Source organism: Triturus cristatus, chromosome 4_2 (assembly GCF_964204655.1).
Source record: "Triturus cristatus chromosome 4_2, aTriCri1.1, whole genome shotgun sequence".
NCBI lineage: Eukaryota > Metazoa > Chordata > Amphibia > Caudata > Salamandridae > Triturus > Triturus cristatus.
The window spans coordinates 884,311,802-884,337,230 of NC_140586.1; the positions used below are offsets into that span (position 1 = coordinate 884,311,802).

The following is a 25,429-nucleotide window of genomic DNA, read 5'->3' on the forward strand; positions in this document are numbered from 1 at the left end:
GGAGGTTAGTCTCACAAAATGGTGGTTCCAACTGTCGCCTCAGAACCTGGGCCATAGACTGCCATGAGAGGTTCCGGAACCTTCTGGGCCACTCTGGCCAGTCAGGCCCCAGGTGATAAATAGAGGTGAGGGCGGGCGGCCATTTTAGGATTTAGTTGAGCTGTGAGGTAGTCAGGAGTAAGGCACCTGAGTGGGGAGGTGGTTGCGCTAGATAGGGAATGGACAGGTCTTAGGGTCTGCATGACTTCCCTCTTCAGCTGACACCACCCTCAACCTTCTGACCGGTCCCTGAACACAGCCAATGACTTTGGAAGTCATCGTTCCTCTGGGGGCTCCCATGTAGTCAGTATCCCTGAAGGAGGACCAGGGGAAGAATCGCCGTCTGGGACTACCTTTCCCTCATCCCTGTTGTGCCTGGGATGTTGAATCAGACTGGCCCTAGCGATTGTCCTTCATTCCTGACTAAAAGGGGAGATGTCCGTGCCCAGTAATTAAGAGAGCTTTGTTAGCCCATTCATCTGCTCCAGTGAAATCCTGGCACCCTTAAGTTCAGCCCCCCACCTGTTTCACGAGTCCCTACCTGGAACGATCACCACCGCCACCCAGAGGTCGGGAGGTTGCCTGTTGTCCTCCGGAGGTGGCCCGCTGTTGCCGAGAGTTCTGTGGAAGGGCTTCATGTGAGCGACCGGTGAGCAAGCGACGCCGCTGTCAGGGTGAGGAGAATCATACTCCGGAAGAAAGGGACGGGCTTCGGCCTTGAAGCCGCCATCCTGCGGTCACGTGAGTGGGGCAGACGCCGAAGCGCCGCCCCGCTGTTGCCAGACCAGGGTGAAGGCCGCGCCCCCGCAAGCCGCGCTGCTACGGGTGGCTGCGGGCGCGCTTCCCCTGAGGAAGCAGAGTAGAATTAAGCCTGCGCCTAGCCTAGGAGTCCACTGTAGAGTGGGTCAACAGCGGTGAGAGAGCTCTAGAGCGAGGCCCCCACCAACTAAGGAGACCACACTATGGAGAAGCCTGTGGGATAGGTAGTCGGTGGTTGTGCTCTGTCCTCGCCCCCCCCCCACCTCTGGAGAGGACTTCCGTTTATCAACCAGTGAACTCCGCTTCACGAAGAGAGGGAACGCACCTCCCGGCATCGCTGAACTTCCTATGAGAGGGACCCAAGGTGTACACAGTAAGCTGGGCAATATCACACGGGGGAAGGTACAAGAGAGTACGTGTTGAAGGCCAGATGATGGCCCGTTAGAACCGATTGTTTGTTCCTTGGAGAAGCCAGGGGCCAGTGGTAAATACCGGCACTTTGGCACAACCACATGTGTGACTGAAGTCAATGTAATAGCAGTTTCAAGCATAGCACTGAAGGCAGCAGATCGAGTTCTAGTGACAGCGAGAGTTCATGTGTACTGCCTATCTGGAATGGATTAGTCTTGGTAATGAAGTAACCTACAAATAAACTGCCTAGAGATAACTAATTGCCTGCCAGCAGCATTGTCGTTTTCCAGCTAGTATCTAAATGTAATGAGTTGATTATTGGTGACAGTATAAGAGTCAGAAAGTATAGCCGTTAGGGAAACCATCTGTCAGAAGAACACCATGCAGACTAAATGATTTTCTGAAATTGTGGAATATGTAAATGCTGTGTGGAGCGCTCTCTGTGAGGATTTAACTTAGCGCTCCTGAGTCAAGGCAGGATGGTAATCTCAGAGGGTGCTTAAGTAGCTGCTGTACAAAAGTAGAGAAGGGAATGGTACTGTCAATTTAAATGCAATTAAATGTTTTACCCTGAAATGTGAACCTGATTAACCACGTTTGAGAAGGAAAGATAAAGACTTCTGTTAAACTTTATAATTATCCGGTGTAGTGTCATTTTTAAGTGGTGTTATGTTAAGGTGTGAGTTGAGTGTGATGCAAACACGATAGGCCATATTGGGATAAAAGCCTTTTGACCTGAGCCAAGCTACCTCAAGGGCGTTAGGTCCAACAAATTGGTGTTCAGCGGTGGGATTCTGAGTCTGTGCTTGCATCCACTCATTAGCAGTTTAGCGCGCGCCACACCCTACACCTGATTGTTTTTATTGGAGTTTCCTCCAGGTTGTCTCCCTGATTGAAATTTTTCGAAATGGTCCTGTCCTGTGGTGTACTTCCTCTTAAAGGAAGGGCCTCCTTTCGTGAAGTTCTTTTCTGCAGTGTTGGGTCCCACCTGGTAGGATGGAGTTTGAGTTGGGTAGGCTGGAAGAGTATACCGTAACCCAACTAAAGGAATTCTGCCAGGAGAGGGAGGTATTTTTTAAGCAGGGGGCGAAGAAAATAGAACTCCAAACTAGCTTGAGAGCCTGGGTTATGGCCCACCCTAGCGGAAAACAGGAGGAGGAGGGGCCAGGACCGGACATTACGGAAGGGACTGAATTAGTTTTCCCCCCTGAGAGCGGCAACATGGACGTAGGACCTAGTGCCCCTTCAAGAGCGGGTAGTAGCGCTTCGGGGGGGAGCCTGTCTTCCGCTGACTTAGTTGACAGGAGGGAGGAGAGGCAGTTCAAAATGGATCTAGCCCGCTTAGAGAAAGAAAGGGAGGAGAGGAGGTTCCTCCATGAGCTCCATTTAAAGGAATTGGATCTCAAGGCCCTACAGCTTGGAACCCCTAGCAGTCCCGTTGGTGGCAGCGTAAATAGAGAGATCACCAGGGAGCCCAGACCCTATCTGCCAAAGGACTTAGTCGCCAGCTATGGTGTCGGGGATGACATTGCTAAATGGTTGGCTGCCTATGAGGTCTCCTTACGAGCCCATGGGATCCCCGAAGCTCAGTGGGGGGGTGGTCTATATAGGTATATGCCTCCGATGGGGAGGGATGCCCTGTTAGCTCTGGAGCAGCGAGAACAGACCGATTACCCCACCATGAAGGTCGCTCTAATTAGAAAAAGTTTGGGCTGACCCCTGAGAAATACAGGCAGAGATTTCGGGGTAGTCAAAAGCTGGCCACCCAAAATTGGGTGGACTTCCTGGACTACGCCAAGAAGGCCTTGGAAGGCTGGGTACAGGGCAGTGAGGTGAAAGACTACGAGGGGTTGTATAACCTGACTTTAAGGGAGCACCTCCTCGAGAAAAGTTTTCCAGAGCTGCGTCAACACCTGGTGGACCGCAAGCTTACTAATCCTAGGAAGCTTGCAGAGGAGGCAGATATCTGGGTAAGTACCCAGGTATCCTCAAAAGGGACTGGAGGGAATTTCCAAGGGGCTGGTCAGAGCGCCCCCCAGAAGAAAGAGGGGGGAGACAAAAAGAAGGAGTTCTCTAAAGGCCCCCAAAAGAGTTCGCAAGGAAAGGGATTAGGATTCCCCCCTAAGGTTGGCCCCCACAAACCTCCTTATCCTGACCGTGGTCAGCAGCCTAGGGTTGTCCGTTGTTATGAGTGTGGCGAGATTGGGCACTACAAGGGGGATGCCAAGTGTCCCAAGAGACCACACCCTCCCATTGGAGGAAAGACCCCTGGGGTGGCGAGTGTAGTGCTCGGGGAGGTGTTGCCCCTAGACAGGGGAGGTGAGTGGGCAGGGCTAACATTAGTGTCCCTAGGGGATTGTGAGATGGTTCCTAAGACCCAGGTGCCCTCGAATACTACTAAGTACAGGCAATGGGTCACCATCAATGCCCAGAGGGTGGAGGCTCTGAGGGACACAGGAGCCAGCATGACTATGGTAAGGAGTCAGCTGGTGTCCCCAGAGCAGGTGGTTCCCAACGTAGTCCACCCGGTTGTGATGGCTGACAACCGAGAGGGTCACTATCTGGTGGCCCAGATTCCCTTTGAGTGGGGAGGGGTTGCGGGTCCTCTACGAGTTGCGATAAGCCCTGCCATGCCGGTCGACTGTCTGTTGGGAAATGACCTTGAACATTCGGCATGGAAGGAGGTCGAGTTCAGGGCCCACATGGAGATGTTGGGGACACCTGAGTGGACTTGTGCCAACACACGGTCCGTGACTGCCCGAAGAGGGAGTTCACAGAAGTTGGAGCCTGGGACAAAGGCCCAACCAGCTGCCAGAAAGGGTAAACGGGGACAGGGGAAGCCTGCCCCGGCATCTGAACCTCAGAAGGTGGATGGGGCGACTGAAGTGGTCCCGGCGTCTACAGAGGGGGATGTGACTTCCCTGGAGGGCTTACCTACCCCTGCAGAATGGCAGGTGGAGGGAGGACCTACTAGGGAGGAGCTTTGTCGGGCCCAGAAGTAGTGCCCTACCCTTGAGGGTTTGCGGCGACAGGCCGAAGCCCAGGCAGCGGGTAACAATTCGGGGAACTTCCACATATATTGGGAAGATGGTCTCCTCTATAGCGAACCCAAGGCTCCGGTGCATGGGTCATCCCGAGCCTTGGTAGTTCCCCAGCGTTACCGAGCCTTCCTGTTGGGATTGGCTCACGAAATACCCTTGGCAGGACACTTGGGACAGGATAAGACTTTTGCTCGACTTGTTCCTCATTTCTACTGGCCTCAGATGAGGATTACGTCTGACACTTTTTGTAGGACGTGTGTAACCTGCCAAGCTAGTGGGAAAACAGGGGTAAAGCTGAAGGCTCCCCTGGAACCACTGCCTGTCATTGGCATCCGCTTTAAAAGGGTGGGCATCGACATTGTTGGGCCATTAGATCCACCAACGTCTGCCGGTCACAGGTTCATCCTGGTTCTGGTGGATCATGCCACCCGGTACCCAGAGGCTATTCCTCTGCGGACCATTACTGCACCTGCGGTGGCACGGGCTCTGATGGGGATTTTCACCCGGATGGGGTTCCCCAAGGAAGTTGTGTCGGACAGAGGTACCAACTTCATGTCGGCATACATGTGGGCTATGTGGAAAGAGTGTGGAGTTACTTACCGGTTCTCCACCCCTTATCACCCCCAGACCAATGGTCTGGTGGAAAGGTTTAACAAGACCTTAAAGGGCATGATCAGGAGTCTGCCCGAGAGCCTGCGGAGGAAATGGGACGTCCTCTTACCTTGTTTGCTGTTTTCCTACAGGGAGGTACCACAGAAGGGAGTGAGCTTCAGCCCCTTCGAGCTGTTGTACGGACACCCTGTACGTGGACCCCTCAGCCTGGTGAAGGATGGATGGGAAAGGACTCCCAGAAAACTTCCCTCCGATGTGGTGAGCTATATGCTGGCCTTTCGTAGCCAAATGGCTCGGTTGTGGAAGCAGGCTTCCGAAAATCTAGAAGCTAGCCAGACGGTCATAAAGGAATGGTATGACCGAAATGCTCACCCGGTGGAGCTGGAGCCTGGCCAGAAGGTGTGGGTTATGGAGCCTGGAGAGCTTAGTGCCCTCCAGGATCGCTGGTCAGGCCCCTTTGAGGTGATTGAAAAGAAGGGTAAGGTCACATATGTGGTGGTCCTTAAGACCCCCAGGCAGCCCCATCAAGTGCTCCATGTCAACCGCCTCAAACCCCACCAAGAGAGACCAGAGGTCACGTTGATGATAGTGACTGATGGATCAGAGGAGGATGAAAGTGAACCTCTTCCTGATCTTTTCGCGTCCCAGGAAAAGGATGGGTCGGTGGAAGGAGTGATCCTCTCACCATCCCTAACTCCCGAACAGCGGAGGGACTGCCGCCAGGTTTTGGAGCAGTATGCCTCCTTGTTCTCCCTTATCCCGGGAAGGACTCATCTGTGTACCCATGATGTGGACACAGGGGACAGCCCACCTGTGAAGTCCAAGTCCTACCGTTTATGGGATAAGGTGAAGGCTAGCATCCATGGAGCAGTCACAAAGATGCTAGAGCTGGGGGGGATTGAACCTTCAAGCAGTCCCTGGGCCAGTCCGGTGGTACTGGTACCCAAAGCTGCCCCGCCGGGCACCACCCCAGAACTCCGGTTCTGTGCGGATTACAGGGGACTGAATTCTGTGACAAAGACCGATGCTCATCCTATCCCGAGGGCGGATGAGCTCATTGACCGATTGGGAGCTGCCCAGTATCTAAGTACCTTTCACCTTACATCCGGGTACTGGCAGATCTCCCTGACAGACGGAGCAAAGGAAAGGTCAGCCTTCTCCACACCCGAGGGTCACTATCAGTTCTGTGTGATGCCCTTTGGGCTCAAGAACGCCCCTGCCACTTTTCAGCGGCTGGTGAACCAGGTCCTCTCCGGGATGGAGGCCTTTTCGATTGCGTACCTGGATGACATCGCTGTCTTTAGCAGCAGTTGGGAGAACCATTTGTGTCACCTTCAGGCTGTCCTTCAGGCTTTGCAGCAAGCGGGTCTGACGATCAAGGCCAGTAAGTGCCAGATCGGGCAGGGGTCGGTAGTGTACCTCGGTCACTTGGTGGGTCGGGGCAAGGTGCAACCCCTCCAGGCCAAGATTGAAACCATCATGGCCTGGGAACCCCCCAAGACTCAGACGGAGGTCCGAGCCTTTCTGGGCCTCACTGGCTACTACCGACGCTTCGTCAAGGGGTATGGTACTATCGTGGCTCCATTGACTGAGCTCACTTCTAAAAAGCACCCTCGACGGGTAGTCTGGACCGAGGGGTGTCAACAAGCCTTTGACACCTTGAAAAAGGCGATGTATGCGGCGCCTGTCCTCAGGGCCCCTGACTTCTCCAAGGAGTTCATCGTCCAAACGGATGCGTCGGAGCATGGCATCGGGGCAGTGCTGTCGCAACTCAACGAGGAGGGTCTGGACCAACCTGTGGTTTTCCTGTCCAGGAGACTACTCCCCCGGGAACAGAGGTGGAGTGCGATTGAGAGGGAGGCTTTTGCGGTGGTGTGGGCTCTGAAGAAGCTCCGGCCATACCTGTTTGGCTCGCACTTCCTGGTTCAGACCGACCACCGGCCCCTCAGGTGGCTGATGCAAATGAGGGGCGAGAATCCAAAGTTATTGAGGTGGTCCATCTCCCTACAGGGAATGGATTTTAGGGTGGAACATCGCCCAGGAGTGGACCACGCCAATGCTGACGGTCTCTCCAGTTATTTCCGCCTTAGTGAAGAGAACTCCCAAGGGATTGGGTAGCTCTCCCCACTTTCAGCTGGGGGGGGGGGGGGCGCGTGTTAGACCTGTCAGCCCTTTGGCTGTTCCCTCCTCATTTTTTTTTTTTTCCCTTTACCCTCTCATTTTTTATTTCTGTCCATTAACTTTTTTTGGTGTTGATGTAGAGGCTCTGGGCGCCCCTTTCTCACTATCTGAGGGAAAGGCGCAAGGTGCTTCACTGAAGAAACAGGAAGAGGGAGGTTAGTCTCACAAGATGGTGGTTCCAACTGTCGCCTCAGAACCTGGGCCATAGACTGCCATGAGAGGTTCCGGAACCTTCTGGGCCACTCTGGCCAGTCAGGCCCCAGGTGATAAATAGAGGTGAGGGCGGGCGGCCATTTTAGGATTTAGTTGAGCTGTGAGGTAGTCAGGAGTAAGGCACCTGAGTGGGGAGGTGGTTGCGCTAGATAGGGAATGGACAGGTGTACAGGCAGGGCAGTGGTTTAGACAACAGTCACCACGTTAGGAATGGATGGATGGCAGGGATGAGCACCCACAGCCCACTCTGGACCACTAGTTCCTGGCCATACCAGAACTGGAAAATGGCACATTTACACACTGCAGGCTACTGCGAACTTACTATATAGCACGGCTTGGTGCACACTTGAGAGCATGCACACACACTCTGGAGCATAGCTGCCACTGGAAGACACTGCACTGCGTGCATCAGAAAACACTGAACCAACCGGAGTGCACTGCAAACACTGCACCATACACATCACAGAGATCTGCATGCACAGGAGTGCTTTACAAACACTACACGCATTGGACAGCGCTATAATTACTGGAACACACCAAACTGTGCACATTGGAGAACACTGCACACAAAAGAGTGCACTACACTGTACACATAGTAGAGCTCTTCCCACACAGGCAGAGGGAACATGCAGTACATGATAGGGGTAGGTAATAAAATGTTTTAATTGCCTATAATTGTGTCGGCTAAGACTATTGTCACCTTCCACAACAACATCCAAAACGCCAACTCCCCTAGAGCTGCAATCACTGGCCCTCTGCTTTTTGTCCCTGGTCTGCACTTTTATTCTAATGTGAAGGCAACTCTAACTTTAATTGGGCTTACCTGGTTGCTCCAGATGTGCCCTGACTCTCCATCGCTTGGGGAGTCCCCAGGACCGTGCTGGTCCGCACCGAAGCATCTTTTCTCTCCCTGCGTGGGTTGCTGTTGTCAAGGCTTGTTGGGTTCAATCCGAGCACCGACACCGCAGCACTCGACATCCTTCGTGGGACAGCTCGAATCCAGCTCCTAGTCATCGGCGATGCCTCCTGGTCCTCGTGGCTGCAGAGTCAAGCTTCACCTCTTCGCACCTGAAACACCCGACATCGGTGGGCATTCGCCTATTGTGCCCCTGGTCACTGGCAAATGACCCAGACTGTGTCCTCTCTGCTTTCAGGTTCTTCTGATCTTCGATCCAGGCTTGGATCACACCGGACACTTTCCTTCTTCCCAGCAGCAGCACTTTGCAGCAGAACGCCATTGAAATCAACAACAATTCCCGACACCATTTGACACTTATACACCCGGCTTCTCTGGGTGAGGTAACTCGAGTACTCCGGTGCTCCGGTGGGTGTTGGCCCTAGAACCCCCTTAAGTCTAAAGGGGTTTTCTCAAAGTCCTCTCCTAAGTGTCCTTAACTTCTAGAAATCCAACCGCAACTTTCCCATACAATAGCATAGGGCTTGCGCCTGTGTTCTCACACTGCACGCGTCCCCCGTGGGCCTCCTGTGTCACTACCTTTGGTGGTTCCTTGGTGTCACAGCGATTCTACGTGCTCCAGGGACTGTGTCTAGTCAAGTCGTGGTTCTTATACCACTTTCTTAGTATATGGTTTGGTGTCCCCCCAGGCCCATTGTATGTGCTATTTACTGTTGTTTTAGAACAGTATTATTGTGTATCTTGGACTCTAATCTCATAAAGGGATTAGTAGTGAGTGTTTAGAAATAAATACATATATTTTATATATACCTGGTGTGGTACTCGTTTCATTTAGTAAATCAAGAGGTTATAATCTGGTAAACCAAGCTGCTTTACGCTCCTTCAAGACTTAGCCTGAAGGCTGCTCTCCATAGCTACCACTAGGATAGCTTTCAATAAAGGTTGTCTTTAAACCTATTCATCAATAAGGGTTGTATGGATTGGTACAAGGTGTCCACTATAACTAGAGGACAGCATATACCAGGCCAACTTCTCACCCCACATACTTCCACCCACCTGAAAAGATGATCCACCACGACATCAATGTGTCCCATATTGGAAGGTAATACATAAAAAGGTCCCAAAAAGACACATCAACCACAATTCTCTGCACACACCATACTAGAACATAAAGCAGGCACATCAGTAGGCACAGTGGTCACCAAATATTTATCACTCAAACAGCATTGTCCTCTTCTACCTCCACATTCACTCCAGGCCACCAGAATTCATTTCTTGTCCTACGCTTAGTGGCACTCATACCCAGATGGCCTACATGAGCTGTCTCCAAAATACCTTGGCAGAAACATCCTTGTGGAATTAACTTAACGTCTCTTACCAACAATCCTCCTTTCAAAGATAACTCATCTACCACCTTGCAATAAGATTACAAAGATGTATCCAAAGTTTTTTCCATTGGCCACCCAAATTTCACAAAATTCATGACCTTGTTCAATACAGCATCTTCCCTCAACTGATCACACGATACCATCATATCGGAAAAATGACCAAATCTTCAACTTTGGCAATGATACATTCCTTGATTTCTTCCTGTACATCCATCTGAGCCTGACTGGATTGCAGCGTTACCATCCGGATACAAATTAGCAAACGTAGATAGGGAAGGGAAAAAAGGAGGAGGTATAGCGATTACCTACCACACCAATTTTAAGGCCACATTTGACCCTATGCAGCACTTAGGAGTAGAAGTACTGATGCTCAACTTCAAATTCAGTAATACCATGTCCTTCCCTGGATTACTACTCTTGCAGACGCTGGGCCTAGGGCCCTTTTTACAGTATCCCTCCAAACTTTTATGGAATCATGCCTTGATTTCCCAACTTATACGCAACTAGATTTTAATTTTCATCTCAAATGCATAAACAACGTGGACACCTCCCCTCTGGTAGATAGCATGGCCTGTTTTGGACTGACTCAGATCATTACAGAGCCCACACACCAGGCCTGTCACACATTAGATGTGATTTTCACTAATAACTCCAACATCATTATGAAAAACGTACTGCCGCTAACCTGGACCGATCACAGGGCTATCTTCTTCAAACTCCTTCTTCGAGAGTAAATAATGCCCTCTCACAACAGGCTGCCTGCTACTAGGACCCGATAGAAGCAGAAAATTAATAAAAACAGACTTAGAAGAGGCCTTGTTTAGTTTGGGGTGGGCATAAGTCGCGTAGGGGGTCTACGCGGAGAGGCACGGAGATGGAACCAATCGACGCACTCTCCGCATAGCTCCGCTACGCGCCGCCCACCTCCCGCCCGCAGTATTAAAACTTTACAAAGCATTATAACAATTTAAATCACCTTACCTTATTGGCGGCATCCCTGGGCTTCCCTCTGTCTCCATCGCGTCTTCTTCAGGGAAACTGCGTATGTGCAAGCGCCGCGCATTCCTCGCGAGGAATGCCATGCGCGGGCACCCGCGCATGTCCAGTTTTCCAGAAGAATTCGCGATGGAGACGGAGGGAAGCCCAGGGACGCCGCCGATAAGGTAAGGTGATTTAAATTGTTATTATAATGTTTTGTAACGTTTTAATACTGCGGGCAGGCGGGAGACCAACTCCGTTCCGCCCGAGTGTGCGGAGATTTGCATGTTTCTCCGCCTACATCATGGAAGGCGTAAGGGGCAAATCTCTGCACATTCCGTTGGTGGAACGGAGTTGTCCGCCCACCCCTAGTTTAGATACTCTCCCCCGCTAGACCAAGACAACAACAAGGCTGCTGATAATTTCGACAGCTAGGTCAGGTCGGCAATCGATCTCCAGGCCCCAGAGAAATCGATTAAACATCGCAGGAACCAACCTTCAGTCCAACGGTACACGGCAGAACTCAAAGTATAAAATCCAAGTGCAGATGTTTAGAACGTATCTGGGCGCTAGATTGTAGAGAGCAGGGCATATTAAACCACAGGCTAGCCCTAGTAGAATATAAAGAAGCAATCAAAACCGCCAAATTTAATTACTTTTCTTCAAAAATAGAGACAGCAAAAAATTAGACTAACGAGCTTTTCAAAACTTTCATTTCTCTGTCTTAACTTCAGGGGGAGAATCAATTCTCTCCGGATCAAACCTTTTGCAATAAAGTGGCCAACTTTTTTCAGACCTAAGTGCAAACAGTTTACAAGGACCTCTCAGGGCATGCTCCAGACACAGTCAAGGAGATGCTAATAGAGGACAATGCCTCTGGAATCACAACTACCTAGAACTGCAAAACTTCTCTTCTCTAACCCAGAAGAGAGTAAGTGATCTATTATCATTCATTAAGTCTGGCTCCCTGTCGGATCCCTGTCCTCCCTCAATACTTCACCTGGTTTTGGATAGGGTTAATACACGTTTGGCCCCACTCCTGAACAACATTCTTGTGTCAGGAGTTCTCTCTGTCTCTTGGAAAACAGCATGCGTATGGCCTATTCTAAATAAAACCCTCACTAGATCCCTCTTCTGCAATGTGAATCACTCTAAAATTAAACTTCAATACTTTGATAGATAATCTGGCGGTGGCTTTTTAAATTTTGTTTCTGGATAAAATATGAATGAGTGGTCTGTGATCTGTCCTTAAACAAGATATTCTTCCCCAGAGATATGGCTTAAACTTGTCAACACCCCAAACACATACCAACATTTCTTATTCTATTACAGAATATCTTGTTTCTAATTCGTTCATCCTTCTGCAGGCAGACCCTACAGTGACTTCCTTGCCATCCTTCACTTGTGGCAAAACAGCCCCCATGACGTACGCACTAGCATCTACATTCTCACAACATTTGCGTCCTTCCGTTTAAGACTGTAGTGCGGAAGTAGAGAAAATACTTTGTTTGATGCAATCAAAACTTTGTTGACATATTGCAGACCATTAAAATTTGACATTTTTTTAAAACTATTGCCTAAATCATTCAGTCAAGTCAGTACATTTTTGATAAACTTTGCATAAAATTCACAAAGACCTGAAAAAGACCAGAGATACCCTTATCCATTGGATGTGGTGCATTTACAATACCATCAATAACGCTCGGTTTGGGTTTAACCCCTTCTGATGTCAACAGATGGCCTAGGAACTAAACTTAATATACTCCAAAGATACATTTGTCTTCCCTGATAGCAACCCCACTGAATTCCAAGGGGGACAGCAATCTTACAACATATTTGCCATGCACTTTTTTCGTATCAGCAAATATCAAGATGCCATCCTGAAATATTAATACATTTGAGATGCTCTCGAACATTTTCGTCGTGTCATCTTGAAATACTGAAGCAGCTGAAGCCAGCCCAAACTGGAGTTACAAGGGCACCTAATGACACGCCGTTCTAAGGCCAATTTGTACTGACCTACAGCACATACTTCCACTTTTGCAAGCTACAAGTAGAAAGTGAGTAACAAGCATTTACAATGCAATGGTCTCGGCATTGTTAAAGTTAGAGCTATTGGCATTGCTCATGACATTATTTTTGTTTATGTTTTTAAAACATTTAAAGAAATGGCATTGTTATTTACAATATCAATAGCTTAATCTCTCTCAAATGCGGGACCTATTGCATTTGCACCCACACACAGAGCCACACACACAAAGCCACCCACACACACAGAGCCACCCACACAAAGCCACCTACACAAAGCTATTCACATAGAGCAACCCACACACAAATAGAGCCACCCACACAGAGCCACCTACACACACACACAGTTACCCACACACAGACAGAGCCACCCACGCATAGAGCCACCTACAAAAAAGCCACCCACACAGAGCCACACACACAGAGGCACACACATACACACACACACACACACACACATAGAGCCTACCACACACACAGAGCCACCCACCCACACAGAGCCACAGACATGCTGCTTGCATTCTATTTATGTTCTTACTGTCTCTTCTGTAATTCTCTGCTGAGGAGCACTGTCATTCTGTGTACTCAGGTGAGGTGAAATTGTAGTCCTTCTGCTATTTTTTTTAAATGTCCCGGTTTTTGGCTTTACAATGCTGGTCACTCTACCATAGGTAGTCTTTCGATCGCAGTTGGGTATGTATTTTTTGGGTAGTTTTATAGCGCGTTCTCGCAACACACAAATTCACGATCCTATTTTTAGGCACGGGCAGATTAAATGATTTGTCCTGAATCACAGAATGTGGTCCGTCGGCTGCGCTGCCGCCTCTGGTGCAGGAAACCAGGGTTAGGACCTCAAGGTCGCGTCCACATCCTGTGATTCTGGGCAAATCACTTAATCTCCCCGTGCCTGAATGTGTAATGTAAATACGGTGCTATGTAAAGTGCTCCAATACCTTCGGGTCGATTTCGCGCTATATAAATATGCAAAAAAAATAAATAAATAGCAGACACCAAGACTGAAACACAGTCCTCTGAGCGCAAAGTCGGTCGCTCTGGCCGTGAGGCCGCCCTCCTCCACGTAAAGATTGCCATTGGCCACGGGTTTCCAAGGGAAGGGGAGGGTGAGGTAGGCTGTAAGAAGGGAATGGGTTGTATATTTAAATTGCATAAACTTAAAAGGCGAAAATGGGGGACAGTCTATCGACATGCGGCGCTAGTTGTTGACCGATTTTGTTTGCGGTATGCTCTTGATTAATGTAAACAGCTGCAGTCCCGGAGACATAAAGAAACACCTGTTTTTTGACATTTTGCTAAAAGCCTTAAAGAGTGTCGAAAAGAACCGTTCTGGCGACTAAGTTTAACAGTGTAGTTACCCCGTTCAATGTCACCAGAGGCTGATATTCACCCGTTTCCACACTTGTAAACTCTTCCAACTGTTGTAAGTCTATACAACTTTGTGAATGGGTTATCCACAGCTCCCTGGCAACAGTGTAATCCCTAGTTCACTCCCAGCTGACTTCCCAGAGCAGTGTGTCCTGGGCCCCAGTACCTTGTGGTACAGCAATGGAGCTCCGCGGGCTGCACTCTCGCGGGCACACCCTACTGCTGCTCGGCCCGCACCAACCCTCAGCCACGGGCAGCCTGGCGCTGAGCCCCAGTGCCGTCTTTGCTCCCCTCAAACCTGAAGGGCGCCCGGCTCCACCTTGTACAGAGGGTCACCTGGCAGTACGGGAGTTCGGACCTGGAGAACATCCTTTGCTTCCCTACCAAAGGGACAGCGCTCTCTAACTTCTCCCCGAGTTACCTTAGAGGCTGCCACACTCAGAGTGGTATGGGCGCTGTGCCTCCTGAGCCCCGGCGAGACCCGGCAGCATAGCATGGAGGCCGCCATCTCTGCTGCACTCAGAGACACTGTCAGCACAACGCACATGCGCAAACTCTGAACGGAAACAAGGCAGGGCAGCACGGGCTCCGGACATGATGTCCCGGGAGCTGCAAGCCTGTCCTGTGGTGCTTTCCAGGTCATTTTGGCTTTGAGGGTCCCATTTCTGCCAAACGAACCAAATCCCTCCTCCAACTTTTCCTGGCTTTTAGCACGACCACTCAGCGTGCTGTCCATGGGAATAGTTTGACTTGATCCAGCGCATCACCGTCAAGTGGATCCCTCGATCCAGTCAATCCAATAATTTGTGTAGGAAGTTATACATGTTTTATGTATACAATTAACATGGTAAAAGCCACCTATGATTTTTTGTGCATATTTATATAGCGCGAACTCGACCCGAAGGATCAACAAGCGCAGCCTTCGGTAGCCGAGACCTAATGAACACGAGAACATCCCTGTAAAAATAATTTTAAAAAACATGCCCACCAGTGTAAAAGTGGCGAGGCTTAAAAAAGAGAAAGAAGCGAAAAAACACCCCCCCCCCCCGAATCCGAAAAAGCCGGGGCTTGTTTCGACAGACAAAGCTCTTCTCCAATGGCTGACCAGCATTTAAGAGGCCAGCCAATGGAGAAGAGGGGCGGGTTCAAGCCCCACTACTAGAAAATGTTAAATCTCGCAAGCGAGACTGCGCAAGCGCAGCCTTAGCTAGCCGAGACCTAAAAAGCAGTGCACTGTGTACAGATTACCTTTTCTGTAAACATCTCTCATAGTGTAGTAATGTATTGTAGAGTAGCATGCAAGCATTGCTCCTTCTAGAAGTCCCCCTTTTTTGGGTTATAAAAACCAGTGCCCTGTAAATTCCCTCATGGAGCAGTCAGTGTGCACAGATTTCTCACAGAGAAGAATAAAGCAGTGCAGTGTGCATACATTTCTCATAGTATAGTAAAAAGCAGTGCAGTGTGACAGATTTGTCATAATATGATAAAAAGCAGTGGAGTCAACAAGTTTACTTTAAGTATGTCCCTAGTAGTGTAGTAAAAAGCAGTACAGAGTGCACAGATTTCTTAGTTTGGTAAAAAGCAGTGCAGTGTGTACATATTTCTTAGTGTAGTGAAAAGCAGTGCAGTGTGCACAGATTTCCTGTTTAAGTTGTAAATACGTCTCAGTGCAGTAAGAAGAACTGCAGTGGACATATTTCTCATGTTATAGTGAAAAGAAGTACGATGTGTGCAGATTTCTTGTAGTACAGTATAAAGGAGTGAGGAGCTAACAACGTTCTAATAGTGTAGCAGAAAAACAATGAGGTTTGCACACATTTCCTATTATGCACAAAAAATTCTCAGTAGTGTTAAAAGATTTCTCAAAGTGCATTAAGCAGGAGTTCCGAATGCACAATCCTTTGTGCACATACTTCTCATAGTTAAACAGCATTGGAGTGTGTATAGATTCGGCAGAGTGCAGTAAACAGCACTGAAGTGAACATTGATTTCTCCGAGGGCAGCAAAAAGCTGTGCAGCGAGCCCTTATTTCTCAATCTGCTGTAAACAGTAGAACAGTATGCACATACTTCTCATAGTGCAACAAACAGCAGCATGCAATGCTTTATCATAGTCTAGTAAATGTAATGCAGAGTGTACACAAAGCGCAATAAATAACAGTGCAGTGTGCACAGATTTATCAGTACAGGAAAAAGCAGTGCAGCCCATATGTTGTCATCACACAGAAAAAAGCGCGGTGTGAACGGATTATTGAGTGTAATTAGATGCAAGGTGCACAGAGTTTGTATAGTGTAGTATAAAGTAGTGCAGAATGTAAACATTTCTCAGTGTAAGATTCAGTGCAGTGTACACAGATCCACCATATTGTAGTATGATGCAGTGCAGCGTGCACAGATTTCTTACAGTGTAGTAAACAGCAGCGGCGTCACTAGGGTTGGTGTCACCCTGTGCGGTAACTCATGGTGTCACCCGTGCAGTCCGCACCCCCCTAGTGACGCCAATGTAACTCTAAATAGGCATTCTCTGCAGCTAAAATTTCCCTGCACTAGGAATTTGGCATCAATGCCCGTTGTGCAACTTTGAAGACGTATTACTTTTACACTCTTCCCGTTTGTGCTGAATAATGCATTCATAACTGAAGTATGGGCTTCTTCTACTCATATAGGGCCATTTCTAGGATCCCTGGCTCATTAGCCCTTTTTTCCAGATATCCTCCTTTCCCTTTTCTATCAATCATTTTATCCATGTGACATATGAGCTGAGGTCAAACACTTTAACTACGAGGAAGGGGGTAAATTAGGCCCTTTGAGGACCCTGGAAACAATCTGGGAAAATACAGGAAAAGAAAGACCGTCTGTCAGACATATGTGAGGGCGAAGCAGGATTACCGTAAATCATATAATGGGGGCCTTATTGGAAAACAGGCGCGTTGACGCAACTGGAATCGGAAGTGTAATTATTGTTCTTTCTAGTTCTCGGTTGCTGTTACTATGTGGACTGTGACCAGAAACATTAAACGCCGTGTGGGTGGAACACGCATTCCTCCTAAGGGTATGTTACCACTATTCACAGATAACGAATGTTTATTCTTACTTAAACCAATGGTACTCACTTTATCGACCTTAGAAGGGTGGAAGGCTGCTTAGCCCCCCTTGATTTGTAACTGTTCCCATGAGCTGAAAAACAGCAGTAGGTGCTTTAGTCTACTGAGCAACCAGGTGTGGGGTTTGAATCCGTTAGACCTTTAAAATGACATATCTTAAAAAACACATAACGATTTTCACATTCTTAAAGAGGCCTAGTGGTAAACAGCAGTGCAGTGTGCACAGGTTCCTCATAGTACATTAAAAAGCAGTGCAAAGACTCACATTGCAGTAAGAAGCAGTGTAGTGTGCACATATTCCTCATAGTGCAGTAAAAATCAGTGCAGCGTGCACAGATTTTTCACAGTCCAGTAATATGCAGAACAGCATGCACAGATTCCTCATAGTGCTGTATAAAGCAGTGCAGTGTGCACAGAACCCTCATATTGTAATATGATACAGTGCAGCATGCACATATTTCTTACAGTGTAGTAAACAGCAGTGCAGTGTGCACAGATTCCATATACTGCAGTAGAAATCAGTGCAGAGACTCCTCATCTTGCAGTACTATGCAGTGCAACGTGCACAGATTTTTCACAGTGCAGTAATATGCAGAGCAGCATGCACAGATTCCTCATAGTGCGGTATAAAGCAGTGATGTGTGCACAGATCCGCCAGAGTGCAGTAAGATGCAGTGCAATGTGCACATATTTTTCACACCGCAGTAAAACGAGTGCAGTGTGCTCAGATCCCCTCTTTAACACAAATGAGGAACACAAACACCCCCAGGGCCGTTTGGAAAGCCCACCAGAGGTCTCTGGATAGAAGAGCCCAGCCCGGCCGGCTCCTGGCAGACATTTCGTCCAGGAGTCTATTTCTACAAACACAGCAGGTGCTGACAATCTCCTACCTGAGCAGAAATCTGTGCAGATATTTCTAGGCTCTCTCCTGCTCCGGGGGCTGGAGTGGGGCAGGTGAAGATTTGGGAGGTCTACAAGGGTCTGAAAGTCAGCTTCCGTTACTAATGCTGTCTCTGCCGCCGCTGACCCGGAAGAGGAAGCCCTTCTCCCTTTACTACAATGTGCTCAGTGGATTTCATCAGCCGGAGAGGAGCGCCCTCTGCTGCTCACTGATAGAAACTGCCTCCAGTCGTGAATGCATTTCATACAATTAAGCATTTTGTGTGCAGGAAAGGCCAGGGTTTTAAGATGTGACAGATAGGGTTGCCATCTAAAACCAGCTGAGATGGCAACACTAGTCGCAGACTTGGATTATTTTAACACACAAAACAAAAATGGCATGTCCAATCCAGAACCCCTCACAAATGCGGTATTTCTAGGGGGCTGGTTGTTTTAATTTACAGAATTATTAATTTTAAGGAATTTCGGTTGTTTTAATGTATTTTTATAATTGGGTTGGGTTGTTCTGTTTTAGACCGGATTTGAGAGGTAGCTTGACACATGCACAAGCTAATATAAAAACACGGGGGTACATCATTTTTGTTTTGGGTGAATATCCCAAATGGTATTATGGGCCTCATTTATGAAAGTGTTGCATCGCTGGAGGAAACCAGCCATGCAACACTTGTCATAGCGCCATCCTTGCGACACCATGGATGCGCCCAGTGGTAGAAGTGGGGAAAAAAAAGTAGGGGAACTGTGGGCGGAGAATGAGAGGGCAGGAATAAACCGAAGATTGGATCAGTGAGCGGATTTGGAGGTGTGGCTAGAAATAGCAAAACATATCAATTTTTAGTACGTTTGGCATTTCACTGACCAGTTACAGATTATAATGTTATTTAATTCAAACAATGGATAAACATGTTTATTTGCGGTCTAATTTATAAGTTGTTTACATTTAATACATTTACAATCTGGGACATGTTTCCAATCACAGAATGTTCCAAATACGCTTATAAGTGAAATCATAAGACATTTGTGTCCGACCATGCAGTTTCTTTCATCGGCACTTCTCCTCCCTTTTTCTAACCATTTCTGAACAAAAAATTCAGGTTTAAATTCTATGACAGGAGAGGGCGTGGCTTCGCCGTGCAGCAAAATGGCCGCACACTAGCGCGGCTCTGCCGGCCGAGATAAGCAAATCCGTTAAATATCCGACTTAGCTGCCTGGAGTTGGTGGCCCACCGAGCTCAATCGCAACCGGAGTTGCTTGGCAAAGCGGAGGAGCGCTGACGGGTGCTGGTGTGGCTGTCGGGGAGAGATATAGCTGCGGAGGGCGAGGGCCTGCTGGCGCGAGAGCCTACCTGAAGCCGGGGCCTCGGGTGACTGCCTGGCCCGCCGGCACAACCTGGAGGCCGGGGCCGGGGGGCTGAGTGAGGCGGTCCTGCCCTGATTCACGAGGCTCCCGGCTGAAAGATAAGGCGGTGAGTGCTGGCGTGAGCAGGCTGTGGTCTACCCTCTGACGGATGCCTGAGGACGACGTGGGGGCAATGCGCTGAGGCCTGAAGATTGCTTCCACAAAAAAAATTGGTCGCTACCTTTGAGCTGCCCTGGAATTTGCGCAGAGCTGAATGCATGCTGGACTAGGCCGCTACTGAGACGGCAACCCAAGCGCTGGCTCGGCAGAGGGAGGTGTGGACTGCGGCCCAGCCGGTCTCGCGCGGCACTGAACGCCATGCCAGAGACCACTTCTGATTTATTGTCGACGGCTGTGCAGACTCCCATACTGTTTGCTTGCGGCCAGGGCGAACGGAGGAAGACGAAGGGAGCGTGCTTGGCGGCCGGTGTCTCCTGCGTTGACTTGGCGCCGCGTGGGCTGATTTCCTAACAGGGGTGGTGCGGTGGGGGGTCGGACCTCGGTGGTGGCTAAAGCGGACACAGACTCGTGATCTACACTGGGGCTGTTGTGGTCGTACGCCAGAAGAACCCACCCTGTGAGTCTTCGTGGTGTGTCCTTGTGATGTTTTCTCCTATGAAGCCAAAAGGGGTGAAATAAAAGCAAGAGGTGCAGCTTTCGGATGACGAAGGAGGCCCCCATGCACCAGCAATACTGATTGTGATCATGATCTCTGGCCTCAGGAGTAGCGTGGCTGCCGGGAGTCCCTGGCTGTGGGTGTGTGGTGGTAGCGGCCGGTGGCATTGCTGTGGGCTTGCTTGTTGGCGCCGACCCTGGGCGTCGCCGGGCGGGGGTTCTCACGGCTCTGACGTTCACACTCCCAAAGCGGGGAGCACGCAGGTGGTGGAGTCGGTGCCGGTGGGGGGCCCTTGGTCAGCGGCGGTATACTGGGGGACGTCTGCGGGGGGCGACGCTTGCGTGTGCACGGTGTGCCGTGGGCCGTGATCTGCCTCTCTCTTGCTGGTGGGGATTCTGTGGCCAGCGACGATGGGTAAGCCGGACACACGCCAACCTCGGATAACTTTTGATAAAAAGGCCACTAAAACAGCAGATACCGACACTGGACAGCAGGAGCCTGCTGGGGACGGGGCGGCTGCCCACCTGCCTGCGGAGGATATCCGGGGGATGTTTCGGGATCTAAAAACGAGCCTTCAAGGTTTAGACTCTAAAATGGATTCGCTTGCAGAGAGAATGGACAGGATAACACAGCGAATGGACAAACAGGAAGGTCGTACTAGTGTCTTGGAAACGAGAGTGACTGAGACGGAGGAGGGTCATACGGAGTTGGACAAGAAAATGCGGGAAATGGATGGCGTACTCCAAGTGATAAGACAAAAGAACGAGGATTTAGAGGCCCGGTCGCGGAGGAACAATATCAGAATCACGGGGGTTGCGGAATCCACAGACATTCAGAACATGGAGAAATACATAGAGACGATGATGTCTGAGATCTTTGGTTCTGCCCTATCCGCGATGTTCTTAATCGAACGAGCGCAACGGACACTGGGGCCCAGGCCGCGACCGGGAGCACCGGCACGACCAATAGTGGCAAGAGTCTTAAATTATAGAGATCGGGACACAATATTACGGCTGGCGCGAGAAAAAAGAGCTATTCATTACAAAGGAAATAACATCGCACTCTATCCAGACTTTACACTGCAGGTACAGGCGGCAAGATAAGAATTTTTGCCTGCAAAGAAAATCTTCCAGCAAATAGGCACCAAATATGCCCTGATCTACCCTGCCAAGCTGCGCATTCAGGGCAATGGCAGACCTACATTTTTCACGGACGCCAAAGCAGCTCTATCATACTCAAAGCAGTTGGCTAAGGAGCATAAACAGCGCTCACTGCCCGGAGATGCCTCAGCCGAGGGCAACCTGAGCGACAATGACTGACGGCCCGAGACCAGCGCTCTGACCACTCAGGTAAGTGCCCTAGATGGGCTCCCGTAATTCCATTGCTTAATCATAGCATGGGAACATTACTGTTGAATGTTTAGAGATTTGATGCCATATCTTCCTGCACTATAATTACAATGTCATGTTGTTGGGGGTTCGCGGCTCCAGGTTGGCGTGCTATTATCTTGGCCACCCTGCCAAGAGTGCAGGGGTGTATTGCTGGCGGACCCACGTGCCCCCTTGGGATGAATCCCTCATGTTCGCAACTGTGGGCAGTTTGTTTACAGTTAGTGGGGAGGGGGAGTAATGTCACAACCTAATTGGGGGGTTGGTGTGGCAGGGGGGATGGGGGAGTTAATGTTTTATTGTTTGCACCTGTCAGGACCTACACTGCATTACACAAGCACACTTGCCGACATGACCTATTGGAATGAGGTGTTTGCTTCTATGATTAGGTTGGCGCAAGACCCTGTTTTTTACATTGTATTGTGTCGTTGCATACTGCTGATGCACCCCATGTCCATAACACAGCTCAGCTATGGTCCCAAGACCTGCAATTATCGCTATGCCACCCTACTGTCATGACTGCCCTTACATGCATTTCATGGAATGTTAGAGGCCTAAACGATCGCAGAAAGACCAGATTAATTCACTCCTACCTGTGCAGGCATGAGGTTGACATTTGTTTGCTTCAAGAAACACATTTAACATCTGCAGCGGCGGGTTTTCTCCGACACAATAGATGGGGAGAGGTGGTGGAAGCGGTGTACTCAAACTACTCCAGGGGTGTTGCGGTCCATATACGCAAAGGCCTACATTGGAAAACGCATCGCACCATAACAGATAAGGAGGGGCGGTTCCTTATATTGCAGGGCACCTTGTACAATACCCCAGCGGTGCTGGTTAACACGTATGGCCCCAGTACAGACTGTCCTGAATTCTTCCACCTTCTTTGGCAGAAACTACGGACAATGGACGGGGGGCGGTGCTCTGGGGGGGTGATTTTAATGTCGTGCTTTCAACGGCTTTGGATAGGCAGGGGACGTCCCGCGACCATCAGCCAAAAGCTGCGGGAATGTTGTCAGACATTATAACGACCCTTCAATTGGTGAATACCTGGAGAGTACTCTATCCAACGGCTAGGGTTGGTACATGTGTAACACACCATAGGAATGCATGGTCCAGACTGGATTATTGGCTCATGTCCAAGGACATACATATAGGGGTTTTGGATGCCCGGCACCACCTGCGCACATTCTCTGATCACGCGCCCACCTATATAAAGTTGCACATACCAGAGCCATATAAACAACCGTTTACCTGGAGATTCCCTTCAGGTGCTCTCTTAGATCAGGTTTTTCGGGAGGAGCTGCGGGGGAAACTGGTGGATTACTTCACACTAAATGAGGGCACAGTGGACTCCCAGGGAGTATTATGAGAAGCATTCAAAGTGGTCACAAGGGGGAATTGTATAGCGCTAAAAACAGGGGTTCTCAAAGACATTCGGAATACCCTCCGTAGAGTGGAGTGTGAACTTAGAGAGCTAGAAAGGGTGCTGTTGATAAATCCTGCCCCAGAAGTCGTGGCCCAGTTTTGCTCTAAATTAACGGAATTCCAACAAGAGGTGGAAAGGGAAACAACATTTTTGCACAAATACACTCACGCAAGGCGTTATGGAGAGGGCGAGCGTGCAGGGAAAACACTGGCGGGCCTCCTCAGATCCCCTAGGTGTACGGAATATCTTACTGAACTCCACATAGATGATGGGGGGTGGCAAGATCACCATCGGACATATTGCAAATAATGACCGATTTTTACCAACGCCTATATACATCTAAATTTAACCCCTCACAGACGGATATTTCAGATTACTTAAATACTGTTGCACTGGCATGGTTCAATGATAGGGCCAGAGAATATATGGAATTGCCAATATCGGCGGAGGACATATGGCAAGTGATCAATAGCATGCCGGTTGATAAGGCACCTGGTGCGGATGGCCTGACGGCCGCCTTCTATAAGGAATATGTTGACATTATAGCACCCCGGCTACTACAGGTATACCTGGAGGCCATGGAAACAGGTACACTACCTTCCACATTGCGTGAGGCAATTATCATCGCCATACTTAAACCTGATAAAGACCCTACTCGGCCAGAGTCATATCGCCCCCTGTCACTAATTAACTTGGACGCCAAAATATATGCTAAATTGATAGCGAATAGGCTGCAACCGATGCTCCCGCAAATAGCCTTACCAGACCAATCCGGGTTTATACCCGGGCGCTCAACTGCTCACAATTTAAGAACTCTCATTGGGATTTTGCACTATCTGGCCCCTCATGTCAAGGCAGTTGCTGCACTGCTTGATGCGACTAAAGCTTTTGACTCTCTAGAGTGGAAATTCCTCTTTACGCTATTGCCCAAAATGGGAACCAGCCCCTTGTTCATCAAGCAGATGCAAATAATATACACAAAGCCAATGGCGAGGATCAGGGTGAACGGGCAGGTGTCAGACTCTTTTGAAATCACGAGAGGGACAAGGCAGGGTTGCCCTCTGTCGCCCCTGCTATTTGCTATAGCCACAGAGACACTGGCGGCTCCTTTACGCCAACATCACACGCATAGGAGTATAGGATTCACTTCTAGGGGCCTCCTGATTTCTATGTATGCCGATGACATGGCTATCTATTTGGTCAATCCCAGTGATAATTTCGATGCGATCATGAGAGAGCTGGTTAGATATCGGGGATTGACAGGTATTCAAATAAACTGGACTAAATCCGCGTTGTTCCCACTAACTGATACTACTGGCCCATTTGACACGGAATTTCCGATACACTGGGCTGAGGACCCAACAAGATATTTGGGGATCAAGGTGAGCAGATCCCTGCAAGAAATTTGGTTGGCCAACTATGGTGGTGTAATAGATTGGATGGAAAGCAAAATTCACAGATGGAAATCACTACCGCTTTCCCTGACAGGGCGCATCACGATCATTAAGATGGTTATCCTACCCAAATTATTATATCTGTTTGTAAACATCCCCATGCCATTGAAGAGTCACTTTTATAAACGACTTCGCTCCCTTATTCTAGAATTGGTATGGGTGGGCAAACAACCTAGGGTTTCATGGAAACTATTGACACTGCCGCTGACACAGGGAGGTTTGGGCGCCCCAGATTTTGAGCTCTATGCCTATAGTGCGCAGGCACAGTATCTGCACTTCTGGCATAATCCGACCCCGTTTCAACCCCATGTGGTGATAGAAATAGATCGTGTTGCTCCAATACCTCTGAACGCAGCTGTTTATCAGCTATATAAACGACCTCATCTAGAAATAGACACAGTGGAGGTGACACGCTGGGCATGGGGATGTATTGCAAGGAGGGCGGGATTGCAGGAACTGTATGCACCATCAATGCCACTGGGGGGCAATCCACTACTAACACCGCTGATGGATAAAACAGCCACCAAGAGGGCTATGGCACATGATTTGGTGAAAGGGGGTGACCTCTATCCTGAAGCTACGTTCCTATCGCTTCAGCAGATGTGCGGGGCCCAGGAGTCAACAGCGATAGACAGGCTGTTGTGTTATCAGCTGAGAGCTGCCTGCAGGGCTAGGTATGCGGACTTCCCAAGGGAACCACCTGCTTTGCCGGCACGGGACAACGTATTGTCAAACCCGTCTCCCCGCAAATTGATCACGCGAATATACAGTATAACACAAAAGCACTCTCCCATTATTGTCCCAGTTGCCAAGGCAGATTGGGAAACAGAGGCTGGCATAACTATCACAGATCGACAATGGCAGTTTTGCTGCTCCCAGCTGGAGCAACTGTTGCCGAATTACAGATTGAGGCTGGTACATTTTAATTTCATACATAGGGTTTATCGCACACCACTGCAGCTATTCCGTATGGGCCTACATCCTGACACAAACTGCTGGAGATGCGGTACACCCACAGCCACATTTACACACCTGGCATGGCAATGCGGGGTAATAGCACAATATTGGGAATTGATCTTTTTACATGTCGGGCAAATTACCGGATTTCACATTCAAGTCACACCATTGATAGCGCTGCTGGCCTTTGTGCTGGTGGTCCCAAAGAGCTCTCGGAAACTCACAGCCATGCTGCTG

The 25,429-nt window shown here is 49.3% G+C and overlaps 1 protein-coding gene across 2 annotated transcripts in view; it reads right to left on the minus strand.

The window, feature by feature from the left end:
* The window catches only part of LOC146835335 (uncharacterized), a 71,594-nt gene extending 53,521 nt beyond the window's left edge, over nucleotides 1-18,073 (minus strand). Inside the window, exons 1-2 of one of the 2 annotated variants that reach the window (XM_085602919.1) lie at nucleotides 17,943-18,058; nucleotides 17,062-17,125 (exon numbers count right to left, since the gene is read on the minus strand). The gene's annotated coding sequence lies outside the window, so the exon portion shown is untranslated. Of the gene's footprint in view, nucleotides 1-17,061; nucleotides 17,126-17,942 lie in introns of both variants that reach the window. The other variant, XM_085602918.1, reaches the window with a different exon arrangement.
* Between the last annotated feature and the right edge of the window lie 7,356 nt (nucleotides 18,074-25,429).